Source organism: Canis lupus, chromosome 9 (genome assembly GCF_048164855.1).
Source record: "Canis lupus baileyi chromosome 9, mCanLup2.hap1, whole genome shotgun sequence".
Classification (NCBI taxonomy): domain Eukaryota; kingdom Metazoa; phylum Chordata; class Mammalia; order Carnivora; family Canidae; genus Canis; species Canis lupus.
Genome location: NC_132846.1, coordinates 41045143 through 41063937, shown reverse-complemented (window position 1 = coordinate 41063937; position 18795 = coordinate 41045143). Strand labels below are relative to the sequence as shown.

At 44.7% G+C, this 18795-nt stretch overlaps 2 long non-coding RNA genes across 2 annotated transcripts in view; both read left to right on the top strand.

Moving 5' to 3' along the window:
- LOC140640109 (uncharacterized) overlaps window positions 1–18795 on the top strand; it is a 147634-nt gene that overhangs the window by 72484 nt on the left and 56355 nt on the right. The window lies entirely within an intron of this gene.
- LOC140640111 (uncharacterized) overlaps window positions 1–18795 on the top strand; it is a 22151-nt gene extending 3356 nt beyond the window's left edge. The window contains exon 2 of the long non-coding RNA XR_012036757.1: window positions 16669–18795. This is a non-coding gene — a long non-coding RNA (uncharacterized lncRNA). The remainder of the gene's footprint in view (window positions 1–16668) is intronic.

The following is an 18795-nucleotide window of genomic DNA, read 5'->3' as shown; positions in this document are numbered from 1 at the left end:
AGAACTGCCCGTTGCGCTTCATTGGGCCCCCAGATTACATTGGCTCTGAGACCAGGCTCTTCTCATGGGCCCCCGAGTGCTGAGTAAGGGAGGGAGTCGGTGTGGGCAGGTGTTTTTTTCCAGTAATACAGGGTTGTCTGAAGATTAGAGATAGTGTACTGGAAAGTTCCTAGCAGGGGCCTTAGCCCTGGGATGGCCCCTGTTGTATCCAATAGCCCCAAAGGGAGCCTCCTGCAGGTCCTCTGAGTGCTCAGCATTCACACACAGAGGCCAGCTCTGTGGATCACTCCTCTGCTACTGGTTTTGGTACAATTTCACCCATCTATTCTCAAAGGCTAGGGCTTTCAGCCTCTGTGTTTAACCAATGTTCTCAGTCAGTGTCCTCTCCACTGTTTTTTTTTTTTTCCCTAATGTTCATCCAAGAGGTTCTTATATTGACATCTCAGCAATAATTTTCTGTTGATAAGTTCTGAAGGCCCCATGAAAGTTATGCTTTTAACTTTTATTGTCTCATTTTTCTCTCTGCTGGGGCCCAGATATGTCCAGCCTTATCTAGAGAACCAGTGGGGAAGCCTATCAGGAAGCAATGTGTATGACGGACCAAGAGGCCAATGAGGAAGTTCTCTTTCCAAGGGAGACACTGGCAAACCCAAGCTGCCACTAATCATAATGCGTTTGACCTCTGAGGAAAGGAGTGGTTTTGAGCAACAGCTGGTGTATGCCTCCCAGCTTGTTCCCATCCAGCATCCTGTGGGTGTGACCACATCCTAAGAAGAGAGGGCTGGAATGGCGAAGAGCAGAATCAGGCACAGTCATGCAAAATTTCCTTAAGATATTGGGGGCACACAAGTAGCACTTCGGGGAGAAGCAGAAGTGAAGGTAGATAAGGAACACACCTCAATTTGCAGAGCCAGCCGGGACCAGGGTCATAGAAGCAACTCCAGCAGGTGGATTCTCATCCTAGGAAGCAAGAGCCCAGTGAGGTGGCCTAGCACAGAAGCACGAGTCAACTTTAATGGACAACGATGGTGTCTTTGGTGAAAACCTAAAGCTTCTGGGAGTGGCAGCAGTGGTGCCCTCAGTGCCGTTAACTCACTATTGACATCACTGGCTTCAAGTAAAAGACAGTACCACTAGCTCAGATACTACCTTCTTCGTAGCACAGTGGACCTTCCTATTGGAGAAGGACTGGGGGTTTTATTTTATTTTATTTATTTATTTATTTATTTATTTATTTATTTATTTATTTTATGATAATCTCACAGAGAGAGAGAGAAAGAGGCAGAGACACAGGCAGAGGGAGAAGCAGGCTCCATGCACCGGGAGCCCGATGTGGGATTCGATCCCGGGTCTCCAGGATCGCACCCTGGGCCAAAGGCAGGCGCCAAACCGCTGCGCCACCCAGGGATCCCGACTGCGGGTTTTAAATGCCTAAGTGCCAGGTTCTCTACTAAGGTGTGGAGGTTTCTCCATTTAAGTCTTTTAACTTCTTAAGAACCATATTTTGTGTTTTTTTTTTTAATACTACTTAAAGCTATCCATATTTTTAAGGAACAATAAAACATTTTTCTACCCTTTGGAAGCTGGATCTCGGCAGGAAGTCTTGACACTTTCCCAGAGTGAATGCCACTCTCATTCAATTACACTCTGACTCACCAAGTTTCCTTCTGTCTTGACAGTCTATCCAGCTCATGGCCCACCATCCACAAAATACACAGTCTGCCTAAAATATTAAAGTTTCCCTTTTCTAGAATTTTGTTGCCCTTACAACTAACATTGACACTTAAACACATGGGGCCTTGTTTTGGGGACCTTAGGTTTTTCACTCCAGTGAAGGGGGAGGGACCGTCTTTTAGACCTCCACAGAACCTAATGCAGCACAAGCCCTAAGTAGATGGCCTAGTCATAGTTACTCAATTAACTTTCTGGGCAAGGTGTTTAAGCTCAGGCTTGCTGCATTCATGACCCTTTCTTCCCAGAGCAGGTCTGCGGCTAAAAAAAGATGGCTGGAAACACTACTGTGCTCTGTCTGGCCTGGATGAAAATAGAGCACTTTTCTACCAAGCTCATTGGGAAGGAAGGTTGATACGTGTGTTGTAGGTTAGAGAACTGGGAGGGGGTGAGGGAGTCAGGGAGGTGACACAACATTTATTTCTACTTCCTTATATGCTGCTTAGTAAATATAGTTAAGTTCTTATCATATGTTTGGTGTATATCTTTCCTCTTAGGTTAGCCATAAAGTTCTCAAAAGACAGGGACCATGTTTTATACTGAGAGTTCTGTATTTCAAGCCAGGCCCAACGATAAGACCATGTATTTATGTAATCATTTAAAATAATTACCCAAGTTTAATTGTTTAATTAAATTACACAACTTAAAAAAAAATTACACAACTTAAGGTATTTTCTGATTTATTGCCTCGTTTGCTCCTGGTTATCGTAAATAACTAAGGCTCCAAATACTTGGTTCAGGACTCACTCTCCTACCAAATCCAGAAGGAGGTTTGAAGATGCCCCTTAGGGTTCTTGTGTGTTGTTATGTACCCAGCAACCATTTTTCTCACTTGAAATTAATTCGGGGCACAATTCAGTGCCCACTGCTAAGAATGGCCCCTTACAAGTGCTACTAATCTTGGCCAGTGTTGTTTACGAGAGGAGAGGCAGCTTCCTGTTCCCTCAGCCACCGTGGCTAGGCAAATGCAGAGTTGTTTACCCTCTTAAACTCCCCCTAGCACAGGCAGAAAATGATCACTGGCTTAGAACTACTTACCTGGGGCATCACTGAAGCCCCTGGACACCAGAATTTAAGAGTCCATACTAGGCTACGGTTGGTTGGAGCTGGGGTCCCAGGCCTGGAACAAAACCAAATTCCCCAGCTTACCAGGAAGCTGTAAATTCTGCCAAGCGGTGGGGTGGGGGGAAGTTCAGAGGTAATTCAGCCTTCTCGGCCTCAGGAGGACAGAACCAAACTGGTCTGGGGGGAGGAGGAGGAGGACAGAGACCTGCCCTTACCAGAGCCCTCCCCTTCCTCGAGTTCCTGAGGAAGCTCCGGGCTGCTCTTCCTCTATCTTTCCCAAGTGGTCCTTCCCCTCCTTCTACCTCAGTGGAAGGGCCTTCTTAGGGTGACCAACTACTGCAGTTTGCCTGAGACTGAGGGGGTCCTCAGGCTAGACTTTTAGTTTTTAAACCAGGGAACTCCTGGGCAAACCAAGACTTGTGGGTCCCCCAGGTCTCATCTCTCTCTCCAGGGCCTCCTCAGGGATTTTCCTGACTCCCCGGTGGGCGCCAGCCCTTGGAGCAGAATTCCTCTCTAGGTCCCCACCTCTGGCTTCTGAGCTGCAGCCCAGTCCTTCAATCACCAGTCTGATGATGCTGTCTGCAAGCCCAAGTTGAAGTTCCAGAGGGTCTGGACCGACTGGCTCCCTCACTCTCCACTCCACCAACCCTGCACCACTCAGCTCTCACCGTTGCCATTTTGGTCAACACCAGGCCATTGTCCCAGCTGTTCGGGATTTATCTGTTTACATTCACGGAGTACCTATTTTGTGCCAGATTCCGTCCTGGGTTCTGGGAACTCTGCAGTGCCAAAACTTGCTGCTTTCATGGAGCCTACATCTAAGTCCAGGGAAACAGAAAATAAATAGCTACGTAGGCAATAAGCAATGAGGGCTTAGGTACCATGGAGAAAGATTAGCAGGTATAAGGCACGCTGCTGAGGGGAGCCACCATTACAGACCATTCGGGGGGATTTCAGGGAAGTCTTTTCTTTTCTTTTCTTTTCTTTTCTTTTCTTTTCTTTTCTTTTCTTTTCTTTTCAGACGTATTTATTTATGTGAAAGAGAGAGAGCGCATGTGCATGTAGAGGGGTATTGAGGGGCAGAGGGAGAGAATCCTCAAGCAGCTCAAGTAGACTCCCCACTCAGCCCGGAGCCAGACAAGAGGGGGTGCAGGGGCTCCATCTCAGGACCCATGAGATTATAACCTGAGCCACGACCAAGAGAAGATGCTTAACCAGTTAACTAATTGAGCCACCCAGGCACCCCGGGGAAGCCTTTCTGATGCAATATCATCTGAGTGGAGGCTTAAAGGAAATGAGAAATGAACCAGGGACTATCTGGAGGAAGAGTGTGTCAAGCAGAGGGCACAGTAAATTCAAAAGCCAGCGTCGTTGGGCAGACGGGCAAGGGAAAGAGTAGTAAGAGAGAAATCAGGAACAATGCAGAAAGTGGGGGTCAGGTCCTATAGGGCCTTGTAGATGGAAACACTTCATTTTTTATTCCTTTACCCTCTAATTTGTTGCCAGACCATGCCAATCTGACCTCTGCAGGGTCTTTTCTCTCTATTTCTGTGGCTAGCCCCTTGTGAAGATCCTCATTACTTCTCATTTGAATCATTAGATGGGCCTCCTGAGTAGTCTTCCTGCCTCTTGTCTCTCCCTACTCTAATCCTACTCCCCCCTGCTATCATCTTCTCGAAGCACAGTTCTGACTGTCGTCATCATAAGATCATTAGCATACATTTATGTAGCTCTGAATAAAAGGAGGGGGACAGACACAGGGGATGTGTTCCCACAACTTCCCGGCACGTCTTTGTCAGAAATAGATAGAACTGTCAAAAATATGTTGTCAAACATGTCAGAGTTCTGTTTTTATGCCACAATGTAAAAATTGCAAATTTTCCATCCAACTAAAAAATAAATAGAAAGATGAATTAGTCAGAACCCCTTTGGTTGCCATGAACAGAAACCGAATGCAAGCTGCCTTTCAAAAGGTAATGCTAGGGGCACCTGGACGGCTTGGTCGGTTCAGCGTCTGCCTTCCACTCAGGTCATGATCACAGGGTCCTGGGGTTGAGCCCGCATCTCGGGGTCCTTGCTCAGCGGGCAGCCTGCTTCTCCCTCTCCCTCTGCCTGATGCTCCCCCTTCTTGTTCTCTCTCTCTCTCTCTAGCTCTCTGTCAAATAAATAAAATCTTTAAAAAATAAAAATAAAAAGGTAATGTTAGCTCCTATTTTAAAGCTCTAATCTTCAGAAATGGCTAGCTCCACATGCCCAGCGAGGGCAATAAGAAATCTGCGTGTTTCCACCTCTCAGATCTGCTTCTTCTCTCTGTAGTCTTTGTTCTCAGGCAGAGAGACCCTGCCCAGGCAGTGACAAAGATGGCCACCACTGCTTTCAGCTTACACCTTCTCAGCTTTGCAACTCCACTGAGAAAATGGGTATCTCTTTTAGCAAAAGTCTCAGTGCTGACTCTCACTGACCCTCCCTGAGCAAAAGACTTACTCCCCAACCAATCACTATGACTGGTTAGCCAAGCCTGGGTCACATACCTGCCCTGGACCTGAGGTGGGGAAGTATGAGGTGATTTCCTCCTGGACTACATGGAAAGAGAGTAAATGGTGTGTGGCTTCCAAAGGCCATTTGGTGCTGAGCATGGGGGAGGGATGGTGGGAAGGTGAAAACAACATGTGTCTACAACCAAAGCCTTGTTGCTGACCCATGTTGGTGATCCTTGACCCCAAATATCTCTGAGAAGTCAGTAAGTCTCCACCCTCAAAAACTGTTAGTCTTGTTGTGCTCATATTTGATTATTTCAATGATGCTCTTGCTCCATCATCTTAAATAGCTCCCCACTGCCCACCTCCTGCCAGCCTGCTCTCTTCCAGCTCTAGGTCTACTTCACTTGCTTGACAACAGGGCCTGAAAGTGAAAAAGGTCTTTGTCCATGAGCAAGCTTTCAATAAGCTGAAGCTACTGTTATGGACAGCCACAGTCACAGACATAGGCAGGACTACAGCAGACCACTCAAACATCATAGGTAGGTATCTACTGGGATGCTAGCAGGAAAGGAAGAGCCACTTGTGTAGACTGAGGACTATCCCCCACCTCCCTGACATAAAAGGAGTCATTAATATGAGGAGTTTGAAAACAATTGAGAGAGGTCATATTACTCATTCCTGTCCTGTTCTGCATTATACGGGTACATAATATGTGTTATATTTATAAACATATACATAATCTCATTTAGTTCTCACACAATAACTTTATGAAGTAGGCAAGACTATTCTCATTTCGCACGCTCACGTCTCACAGGGGAAAGGTGAAGGATGAAGATGTTGAGCACCTTGACTGCTGCATCCACAGCTAGGATGTGGAGGATGTGGGATTTGAGCCCCATGCTCTCCGACTCACACATCCTGCCGTTTCTGTGAGGGGCAGGGAAAGGGCTCCTCCTGGAAGTCCACCCACAGCTCTCTGTGCCCTGGAAATGCACCAGCGGCCATGCCTGCCTCTCAGGCAAGTAGGTGGCCAGACTTGACCTTGCCTACTTTTCAAGGGGCAGAAAACGGAGAAGAACCAGGATCAAGGGTCGATAAGGCACACTCAGAAAGGTAGAGGAAGTGGTGGTTGCTCAGGCCTCCTGCCGCCCTCTTACCTGAAAGATCCTTCTAGCAAATAGCTACCGCCCACCCTTGAAAACAGCTCCTGTGGTCAAACGGTGTCCGAGTAAAAATAGCTGGGCCCTCTCCCTGCCCTGGCTGCGTGCTGGTCTGGACAGCACCTGCAGGTGGGGCTCCCTGGGCCTGCCTGCTTCCAACATGTCCTACCCTGCCCTAAGGTCTGTGGCCAGGTGCGTTGTGAACCCAGCAGGCTGCCTCTCACCTCTTGATGGGAGCCCACTTGCAGCCCACCCCATCCCCTACCCCTCCCCCATCCCGCCCTGTGTGGCCCCTCAACCCAAAACTTCCAACCGCAGTTGCTGCAGTTCAGAGGCCTCTCCTCTGACCTCCACTCCGACTGACCCCTGGTGGACTCAGGTGATAACATAGCTCAGTCACCAGGGAGGCCTGACCAAACTGCGGAGTCCTTGGGAGGAGCAGGAGGCCCTGAAAGTCAGTCTCAGCAGAGGCACCGAGGGAAACATGAGGCCCAGGGGGGCCTGGAGTCTCCTGAGCAGGTGGCCAAGTGAGGCAGCAGATGGTCAAGTGAAGCAGCTGGTGAAGGAGATGCGTACAGGTGTGGTGTGTGTTTAAACAGAGTGGACTAGCCTGGTGCTGGCAGAGGGCATAAGGTTTCTGCAAACAGTCAACAGGAAGCCAACAGGCTGGCTGGGCAAGGCAAAGTCCTAATGAACCTGGCTTTACACATACCCTGTCTGACCTGGAGCTTGGAGATTGAGGGAGGAGGCCCAGAGAGAAATGGTGGGAGGCAGCCTCAGAAGTTAGGTTACCAGGTAACTCAGGCCCAAGTGGGGCCCCTGACTAGGGAATCCCCAGGGCAGATCTGAGTTAGTGATGAGGGAGAGGGGGCCTGTCCTGCCCACAGTAGGAAAGGCCCAGAGCCTTGGATGTTGAGAGTCACTAGGAGACATGATACAAGATCTTGGACCACAGTAGTAAATGTTACTTTTTTTATCCGGTATATTCAGATTTTGTAGTGAGAAGAGATTTCACAATGAGTCCACCATATTGACGAAAAGAAAAGTACAAATAGACCCACATTTTTTATTTTTATTAATTTTTATTTATTTATGATAGTCGGGGGGGGTAGGCGGCAGAGACATAGGCAGAGGGAGAAGCAGGCTCCATGCACCGGGAGCCCGATGTGGGATTCGATCCCGGGTCTCCAGGATCGCACGCTGGGCCAAAGGCAGGCACTCAATCGCTGCGCCACCCAGGGATCCCAGACCCACACTTTTTAAAATGTATTTTAAACTTCTCATTATGGAACATTTTACCCACTCCCATCATGCAGATTATTTTAAGCAAAACCCAAACATCAAATCATTTCACCCATAACTATTCCAGTTAATTTCTCTAAATTTTAGAGCAGTAGTTCTTCACCCAGACCAGTTTTGCCCCCCAGGAGACATTTGACTATGTCTGGCGATGCTACTGATTGACATAACTTGGGGGAGGGGTGTACTACTGGCATCTAGTGAGTACAATCCAGGAATGCTGCTGAACATCCTACAACATAAGAAAGAGCTTCCCATGACAAAGAATTATTTGAGACAACATGGATGGACCTAGTGAGTGTGATGCTAAGTGAAATAAGTCAGACTGAGAAAGACAAATATATGATTTCACTCATAAGTGGAATCTAAACAACAATAACATGAATAAACAAAAAGCAGAATCAGATCTAGAAATACCAAGAACAAACTGAGGGTGGCCAGAGGGGAGGGGAGTGCGGGAAGGGCAAAATGGGTGAGGAGGAGGGGGATATGGGTTATGGGATGAATAAGTCATGGGGGAATAAGTCATGGGGATAATAGATAATCAGTGAAACTATCATAGCATTGAATGGTGACAGATGGTACCTGTACTTGCGGTGAGCATAGCATAATGTATACACTCATCAAATCACTATGTTGTACCCCTGAAACTAACGTAACATTAGATGTCAACTATACTCAAAAAAAATTATTTGGCCCAAAATAACAATAACACTGAGGGTGAAAAACAATGTGTTAGAGCCTAAAAGGTAAAAGCACTTTAAATATATAACTACAATATTATTAGCACACAAAATAATTAATTCCGTAATATTAACTATCCAATTAATATTAAAATTTACTCGGTTATCTCATTAATTTAAAAAAATTTTTTTGTTTAAATCAATATCCAAAACAGGTATATACCTTGCAACTGGTTAATATATTTCTCAGGTCTCTCTTAATCTATAGGTGGTCATCCCTCTTTTTTTTTTCTTTGTGACTTATTTATTATAAAATAAAATTTTTTAATTACAAAAGAATACATGAGTATTCTGCTATCAAAATTGAAACATTACAGATAAAGCTAAAAATTCCTTTACCAGATATTCCAATCTTCATCCTCCCCCAGAGAATAACTATGTATCAGCTAAGATATGTTAAAGATCAGTTAAAATTATGTTTCGGAAAACAAACAAAACAATAACAACAAAAGCTTCAAGTTTACTTATTTTCTGGGAAAACAAAGTAGGTGGTCCAAGGCAAGTCTGGCAGTTGCATGAAGTTTTAGGGTCTCTGGCTCCATTTAGCTCTTTCCTCTACTTCCTCCTCATGAGCCAATATGGCTAATGGAGGACCAGACCTCTTCTCTGCCTTCCAGGCAGCAAGATGGAAACTTGGTGAAGAAGGGCATATCTCTCTGTAGGGGTTTGCTAGAGCTGCTGTAACAAACTACCATGAACTTAGTGGCTTACTCAAAGGAAGTTTGTTTATTTTCTCATAGTTCCGCAAGCCAAAAGTCTGAAATTAAGTTGTTAGCAGGGTTGGTTCTTTCTGAGAACTGTAAGGAAAATCTATTCTATACCTCTCCCCTTTCTACTGGTAATTTGCTGGCAATCTTTGATGTTCCTCCTTTATAAAAGCATCACAGCATTCTCTGCCTCCTGTATCTGTATTCAAATTTTCCCTTTTTATAAGGACACCACTCATCTCATATTATGACCCATCCTAATGACCTCATTTTAACTAATTACATTTGCAAGGACCCTATTTCCAAATAAGGTCATATTCTTAGAAAATGAGGATTAGGATTCCAATCCTAAAGGAATATAGAATGAGGATGAGGGAGGCACAATTCACTTCCTGAAAGATGGTTATGGAAGTCTCTTACCTCTATTTGCTTATACTTCTTTGGCCAGAACCTAGTCTTTTGGCCACACCTCTCTGCAAAACCTGCTTAGGAAGCTAGGCTTTAGTGGAGCACACGGCCATCCCCCAAAATGTCAGTTTTCTGTTATGGAAAAGAAAGGGAAAATGGATGTCAAGGCAACAGCTAGCAACCTGCCATGGAATGTACCCTACCATACAATTTTCTGTGTGTCGCAAAAATATCTATGTGCCTTTCAGTAGGCACTTAAGCGTTGGATTCTTCATCCAACTTTACTTCTTGCAAAGCTCTCAGTAGGAGCCAGCGCTGTCTAGAGCTTCACGCTTTTATCTACAATCCTCAGGACACCCTGGAAGCAGAGGCGGCTTGACGTAAGCCTCGGGGCCCCTCACTAGCACAAGACCTTTTCAAGGCCCCACTCCTAATTTTGGGTTTGAAGCTTTGTATTCTTCTTTAAAAGGGTCTCCAGAAGGGGAGCCTGGATGGCTCATTTGGTTGAACGTCTGCCTTCAGCTCGGGTCATGATCCCAGGGTCGTACATTGGGCTCTCTGCTCTGTAGGGGGTCTAACTCTCTGTCTCTCATGAATAAACAAAATGGTCTTAAAATTTTTTTAAAATAAATAAACAAATAGGTCTCAAAAAATATGCATGTCTCAGATCCTGGATCTGCTCCTGCCTGTAAGGTAGGAGTTATTATCCTCATCTTATAGATAAGAAAGTTGAAGCACAGAGAGGGCAAGTAGTTTGTCTAGTGTCACAAAGCCAATAGTGGAGTTGAGTTTTAAGACAAGGTCTGTCTATTTCCAAAATTAGGCTATTTCTCCAATGCCTTGCCAGCAAGAGATGCTGAAAGCATCCCCCAGATGCTTTCTCCAGTGTGGATCTTCAGCCACAGCCCCATCTAGGTGTTTGTATTTCCCCGAGAGCTGGTTGCTGACCTGGACACTGAGGCTGCTGTTCAGGCATATTCTCCTAGGGAGGGAAAAAAGCATCTCCTGTGGAAGGAATACCTGAGCTGGGGTCCATCCTTGGAAGCACACCTGTAGTAGTTTCCCAGAGCTGCTGGAACAGAGTGCCACAAGCTAAGTGGCTTTAAAAAAGAGAAATGTGTTCTCTCACAGTCCTGGAGGCCAGAAGTCTGAAATCAGTGTTAGCTAGGCCACACTCCCTCCAAAGGCTCTAGAGAATCGTCGCACCTTGTGTCTTTCAGCTTCCGGTGGCCCAGGAATTCCTTGGCTTGTGGCTGCATCACTCTGCTTTCATCTCCACGTGGACTTCTCTGTATCCGTGTTTTGTCCTCTTGTCTTGTATAGGGACATTTTGCACTGGGTTCGGGCCCACCGGGGTAATCCAGGATGAGCAGCTCATCTCAAGATCCTTCATTTAATTGCATCTGTACGAACCCTTTTTCCAAGTTAAGGTCACATGCACAGGTTCTGGGATGTCGTGGATGCATTTTCTGCACGGCCACCATTCAACCCCCTGCACACTTCATCCCAGAGTAGCAGATATCATTTCTAGGACCAGGGGAAGGGGCAGGAAAACATGGGTGTATGCACACTGTCCTCCTAGTCCATTTTAATGCGGTGGCAAAAGGGGCCATGTGGAACTGCAGAGACGGTGTTGCTCACTTGGGGAAGCATCAGTGGACCTAATTGCCCAGGGCCTGTTTCAAGTCAGAGAAACCCTGAAGGTTCTGCCAAGTGTAGGCATGTGGATGCCAAGCTTTTTTAGCAGAATGGGAAGCCACGCTGGCGTGGTTTTCTGTTTACTCTCCACTTTAGAGAGGTGCCCCGTGAAATGAATTTTAAATTCAGAAGCCAAGTCAGGAGGGGCACAGGAAGGCAGAGGGGTGAGAACTACATTTCCAATCAAGCTGTGAGTTCTGTGGCCTCCCTTCTCACTTAAAGGGCAAGGTGCTCGCTAGGGGGAAGGGTGGATGCCAGATTTTGGAGGTGGGAGAGATAGTTGCAGACCTGTACCTGCCACCATGTCCTTTAACTGATTCAAATTCAGTTTCAGGGGGCACGGAGCACGGAGTCAGAGTGTGTCTTGATTCCTAACCATAAGTGTTCTTCTCACCATAGCACCAAGCATAAGCATTCCCTCCTATCTGCTGGCTCCCATCCTGGTGAGGGGGCAGGAATGAGAGCGGACCCATCTCTCACCCACCAGAGCTTGATCTACCCCCCCCCCCCAGCTGAAAGCAGAGCATTCTGCAGGAGGAGGCGTGTAATCAGCCTTTCTGCCGCTCTCCCGTACAAGTGGAAGAAACTGGCTAATTAAAGTCTGCAGCATGCCCAGAAGCCTCTGCGGCCGCTCCAAGTGTTTCCTGTGCATTCTCTGCACCTGATGTTACATATTCTTCATGTTTATGTGGCGCAATACACTGCGCTCCACGAGCATGAGGTATTAGTGAGCCAATTTTCCCATCCACGCAGCTCCGGAGCAACCTATTATAATTTATGAAGGACCAGCATGGGCAATCAATAGGTGCCCCACAGGTTATTAAAGAAGAGAAAGATGGCCCAGGAGGCCCTGTTTACTAACAGGGAAATGGTCTCCTGGCAGCTTCTGGCATGTGGCCTGTGAGAGATTTACATTTTCTTTTCAGTCCAGAAACTGGGGCCTTCCCTTTTCATCTCGGGCCTAAGCTTGTGAACAAGTTGCTGGTGGAGGCCCAGCCTGACAGTAATCCTTCACTGCACCGTCATCCCAGAGGGAGCACTGAGAGTGAGGGGTGTGGGGTGTGGATCAGCCCAAAGCTTTAATCCATCCATTTATGTTTGGAGGCCCCTGAAAATATCATTCCTGTGCAGTGCTGAGACTTAGGGAGTAGGAGTGGGTGGGTGGGCTTGAGATCAGGCCAATGATGCAAAAAGAAGCAGGCAGTTCCCACCAGGCTGCCCAGAAGGTGTCTTGGTCAGCCTTGCACAGCTCTGGAGAAACCTTTTTTTTTTTTTTTTTGTGCTTCTTCTGCCTTCTCTCTTTGTTCTTGGTCCTTTGATTTCAAGAATCTGTAGTTGTTCTGCAGTTTTCTTTACTACTTAACAATTTTCAAGGAAGAGGGCTGGTTGGATTTAAAAATAAAACCATAACAACACTGGCTTATTTGGGTAAAGGGGAAAGAAGTACCTCCTCCAGTCCACTTTCTGGAAGGCAAGCTGGTGTAAGGTAGCAGTCCTCAAATGTTTTAGTCTCAGGGCCATTTTACACTCTTAAAATTTAAGTAGATGATGTCTATCAGTAGAAAATGCTTATTTAAAAGTTTCATTAATTAAAAATAACAAAAATAAATCCACTACATATTAGCATAAATAACATATTTTCATTAAAAAAAAAAAAACTTCCAAAAAATTAGTGGGAAGAGTAACACTGATATTTTTGCAAATTTTTTAGATGTCTGGCTTAATAGAAGGTAACTGGATTCCCAAATCTGCTTTTACAGTCAATGGTTTGCAATATGTTATTTTGGTTGAAGTATGTGAAGAAAATCTGGCTTTACACGGATATATAACTGGAAAAACAGAATATTTAATAGTCTTTTTGAATAACTGTGGGTATTCTTTTTGATACTGCACCAAAATGTAGCAAGTTTCTTAAAGGTTAGTTGCAAAGTGAAATCTGAAAGTGTATCAATGAACTTTTCATATTCTGTTACATTAAAATCTGTTGGTTTATCATGCACTTTGATTGGATCTTTTACCCATGTATGAATTTGTAATACCATGCAATGGTCATTAGAAAATGCTTGTTTATTGAATTATAAAGAAATTCCAAATGTTCACACATTTCATCACAAGTAATTTAAGCCCAGAAAAACCAGAAGAAAAATAATAAAAATTAGATTAGAAATAAATAAAACAAAGGCACCTGGGTGGCTCAGTGGTTGAGTGTCTGTCTTCGGTTCAGGGCATGATCCCGGGCATTATACAATATTTTATTAAAAATCACATTCATTAATATCACCATCTATCTCATTAGAAACGTCCTTAAATATTAGGAAGCTGTCAAGTTCCACAGTGGTAGATACAAGTTTCCAAAATTTGCATTTTCCCTTGCAAGTTCAAATTTTATCATTGGTAACAAATACTATCAGTTGTTTTCCTTGAAGTGACAGATTCCCTTTGTTCATTTAGAGAAAATGTCTGCCAAACACCCATGCCGAGAAAGCATTCTTTGTCATTCAGTCTTTCAAGCAAAAGAAAGAGAAAAGGAATATGTTTCATGAAAAAAATGGCTAGTTCAACTCACAGGTTTATCACCCCAGTACATTTTTTTTTATTTTTTTAAGATTTTATTTATTCATTCATGAGAGACAGAGAGGCAGAGACAGACAGAGGGAGAAGCAGACTCCCTGCAGGGAGCCCGATGTGGGACTCGATTCCAGGACCCCAGAATCACACCCTGAGCTAAAGGCAGACACTCAACCACTGAGCCACCCAGGTGCCCCACCCCATTACATCTCTTAGGGATAACCATCATACCTGGGAATGCAGAAAAAGTATTTATGCATACTCTCCATTTCGTTATGCAGATTATTTTGAAGAGTGTCAGTATTTAATAAGACTAATCATATTTACTGCTTCATCAAGGACATTCTTAAGTGAAACTGGCATTTGTTTTTTACGGCAAGTGTGTGGCAGTGATGTCTAGTATGCCTTGGTGCCTGCCTTGATTCATGCTCAGAAACTAGGAGTCTTACCCACTATTGCTTTTGTACCTTCAGTGCAAATGTCAACATGGTGCAAAAGGCAAAAACCATCAACTGCAGACCTTCATAACTCCATGAGCCCCTCAGAAGTGTTGCAGGGATCCTCGGGAGTCTATGGATCCTCCTTTGAGAACAGCAGGGATAGTAGAAGGAACAAATGACTTGGTGTCAGAGACTTTTTACTCCATCTTTGCCTTGGACTAGCTCTGTCTTCTCCCAAGTCATTTTCCTCAAGTGTCTGTTTCTGCATGTATAACATTAAATGAATCAGATTAAATAATCTCTATCATGTCACTGTCATTTTAGAAGCACTGTGGGACACTGAACAATCTTTATCATTGACTTCTTATCATTATCATTGCCTGTTCATTTCTAGTATGTTTTGCTCTTTCTGGTGGGCTGCTGCCAGGATATACAGGCACATACTCTCTTCCTAGCATTTTATAGATGAGAGAGCAACCAGCTCTCCCACAGACCAGGTGTTTTCTTACAGAGGAGGAACTGAATACTTCACCTCTACCATTGGGGAGAAAGTTGGACATCAGAGATGGCCTATTTGAACACTGTACCTTTTTTTTTTTTTTTTTTTTTTATCGTGAATGGTTCTGGAAGAGGCATTTTCAGCGAATAAATAGGAGGGCTCCTTGACATGAAATCTAGGCCGGAAAATAAAGGCCAAGCCATAGTAATGAGAGAAATACACAGTTTTATAAAACCTAGCCCAACAAAGGTACTACTGCTGGTTCCCCCCACCCTTGTAAAGCTTTGGAATAAGTACTTGAGCCCTTTACTAAAAGAGCGACAGAAGCCACCCTCAAAATGTAGTGTGCATTTGGTCTGGAGGACAGGTGAAGCAGCGTGGGAGAAGCTCTTAAACCGCCCTCCTCCTAACCAAATCACCAGGTTAGCAGATGTTCTCTGTTTCCTGTATAAAACGCACTGTGCCCACAGCCCAGATGCTCAACTGGTAGAGGTACTCTCAGGGGCTCTTGGGTACTTCTGTTCCCACAAATGGAGCTGAGTGCTCACAAGGGGTCATGTAATTTAATTGTTGTGAAAACCAATGTAAACTGACATTTTATGTTTTGGAAAGGCTTGATAATGACTTGTCCTTTTGTCCTAATGACCGAAAATCCTATTGAGCTAGCATGGGAAAGACTAGGGGGAAAAAATCTTGAACATCTTAGCATGATCTGTACTTGGATAGCCTTGGGTCTTTAAATTCTCCTTCTACTTCGAAGAAACCTGAACTGAAACTGACAGGAGATTCCAACAGAATATAGACTCCACGAGTGTGGAGAATTTGTGTTGTTCACTGCTGTATCCCCAGCACCTAGAATATGCCAGGCGCATAGAAGGAACATGATAAGCATATATAGGACAAATGGATTGTGAGTATAGTTAATACAGGAAAGATAAAACAAAACTCCAGTTAATAGAAGCCTGCACCCAGAAAATGCCTTGACCCAACTTTTAAAAAAAGTATGTCTGAACATACTTGTATATGCTTTAAGTTAAAATAAGAAGTCTAGGGTATATTTCTCATGGTTACCCTTTAAGTAATATTCAAAATTAATGGACCATCTACCATTTTGATCACATTAGAGAGGAGCACTTTACCTGTATTTAGAAGCAGGGAAGCTCCTTAACTATCTAATAGATACTGGCTCCCCATGGTGGAGCACTAGCCCAGATCTGGAGACCTTAGTGCAGACTCCCCTGAACTCCCTTCTCCAGAAGGTAGCTAGAAAAATCTGCCCTGGTTCAGAAAGGAAGAGACCTGATAGGAGGCAGACTGCATCCCTGGACAGGGATTGGTCCAGTGGACACAGACGGGAATGAATGGCCTTCCCTTTGAAATTTCTCTGTGCCAGTAAGCTCTAGTGAGCCTGAATGATGGTAACAAATGCCACCCCCATTTCAGTCTATGTTTGAGGCTCTTTAGATTTGGACTCAGAGAATCTGAGTCACTTTTTGACCTTGAACTAGTTAACATACTTCTCTAAGCTCAAACTTCCCAACTGGTGGGCAAGGAATGGGTTTCCAGCTGCTGAGATATCACTCTTCTCAATGCTTGGAATAGGCAGGCGAGACCTAGGGCAGCCAGAAACTCTGAGTTTATCACCTCTGGGGCCAGCAGCCTCATCCCTTTTCCATGGTAAGGTATGGATATGGGTACAAACCCAGACATAGATGATAGATAGATAGATAGATAGATAGATAGATAGATAGATAGATGCTTTTTTTTTTTTTTTTCAGTTTTCTGAGTGTATCACTGAATAGGTTGGAAGCACCAATAGTTGCAGCCCTAGCTCCTCAGCCAATAAATCCAGCCTTGTCTTTGTCAACAGGTTGTTGTGAGGATCACATGAGAAATAGATGTGAAATGCTTCAAGGGCAACCGATAGTCCTACCGACAACTGGCATTGTGACGGACAGAAGCACAAGGAGAGTTTGAATCCATGTCACCAGCCCTAGTTACTTCACCAGATTCCTGAATCAACGGAGAAACAAGAAAAAGCTGGCATATCAAGCTCAAACCATTACCCTTATTTCGGATACATCTGTATTAGCAAGTGTCACCATAGGCAGGTAAACAACATCAGGCCAATTTACCCAGCCAGTCACAGGCAGCTCTGGGAAACCACATTCCTCCCCAGCAGGGAAAACTTTGTCCCTAGAAATGCAGAGTATAAAACATTCCCTGGGGGCAGTTTGTTCCCAAAAAAAAGAGAAGCGGGGACTGGTCCATGCACTGTCAAACTTGGTAAGGTTTCCAAACGTACCAATCAGCTCAGCTATTTCACCTCCCCTGGGAAGGAGTATGTGAAGGGCTGGAGGGAGGGCAGGAATGTTGCACCAACAGAGCTCCTCCCACCTGGAAGAATGCACACCAGAAGCACCCTCTTGAGATGTGAGAGAGACTGTGGTCTGCTTCGTCTATTTCCTGGCAAACATGGTCAGAAGCACTGGACCAGTGCCTCACCTCACCACCAGCTGCCTGGGTACAGAGAAGCAGGAAGTGGGCACCCATTTTTGTCTAGGCAGATCTAACAGACACAATCTGGCCACGGAGATGGATTCCTAATCCCTGTCAGATCGTCTCTGTTTGTAAGGCAAGGACTGGGTTTCTTTGAATCATTTTTTAAATAGTTAACATAGCTGAGCTATAAACCCATAAAGGAAAGGACTCGATAATATGACTGTCTCTGCAGTTGGCCAGCCCATTCTAGATACCTGACAAGGACTAAAAGAATTAAGGAACGGGTGACACAACACAAGAGGAAGCACACTCAATACACGTTTTAGAGGGGACAGTTTGACCTTCATCTGTCCTATTCACCTTGATCAATGACCCCTCCTTACTTCTTTCAGCCAGGTTCAGACATCGAACCTGTTTCCATGTCATCAGCAGTCTCTGCTAATAGTGAAAATCCTTTGAGGACTTCCCACCTATGAAAATAAATTCTTGTCATAACAAACAAAAAGGCAATTTGGAGGAGAGAGAGATTTCAAAATTCTTTAAGCCAACATAAGATTTTTTTTTTAAAGCACTTCACTTGATGAGCTCTCAGTCCAATGCATAGCAGTGAATTTGTGTACATACATGATAAAGCCCCTCGATGTCAATGAGGGGGCACCATTAATATCCAGGTATGTGATTGGGGTCCTTTTCATATAGAATAGGATAAATGGTTCCTAAATACTTGTGATATGCTGAATTGTATCCCCCGAATTCATAAGTCGAAGTCCTAACCTCAATGTATGAATTACCTCAGAAAGTAATAGTATTTGGAGATAAGTTTTAAAAGAGGTGATTAAGGTAAAATGAGGCCATTAGGATGAGCTCTAATCTAATATGGTGTCCTTAGAAGAGGAAATTTGGACACACAGACATCAGACACGTTCACTCACAGAGGAGGGCCATGTGAGGACACAGCAAGAAGGTACTCACATGCAAGTTAGGGAGAGAGGCTTCAGGAAAAACCAAACCTGTTCACATCTTAACCTCCAGAACTGTGAGAAAATGAATTTCTGTTGCTGAAGCCACCTAGTGTGGGGTATTTTGTTATGGCAGCCCTAGCAAACTTATATAACATTTACTGCAGAAGTCTTCGTCATGGTGTCACACAAAGATGTGTTTGGGCAACACATCCATATACTCACCGGGCGCTGGGTAACAAGGATTGATAGAAAGTGCAACTGACAGATAACACAAGTGATTGAGTTATACTAGAAGGAAGCAATTGGCAAAACTTTAGAAGTCTCAAGAAATTGGACACTCCTGGACACCTGTAGCTAAATTTTCTTACCCTTAAAAATTATTCTTTTAAAGATTTTTTTATCTTCTCTCCCACTTTGCCTGCCTCCCCCTCTTCCCTCTATCATCCGCACCCCTGCTGCCACCACACCTACACGCTCTCCAACGGGCTTTGACATCCATTTCTGCCTTTGCTTAATAAAAAATAAAGCAGCTA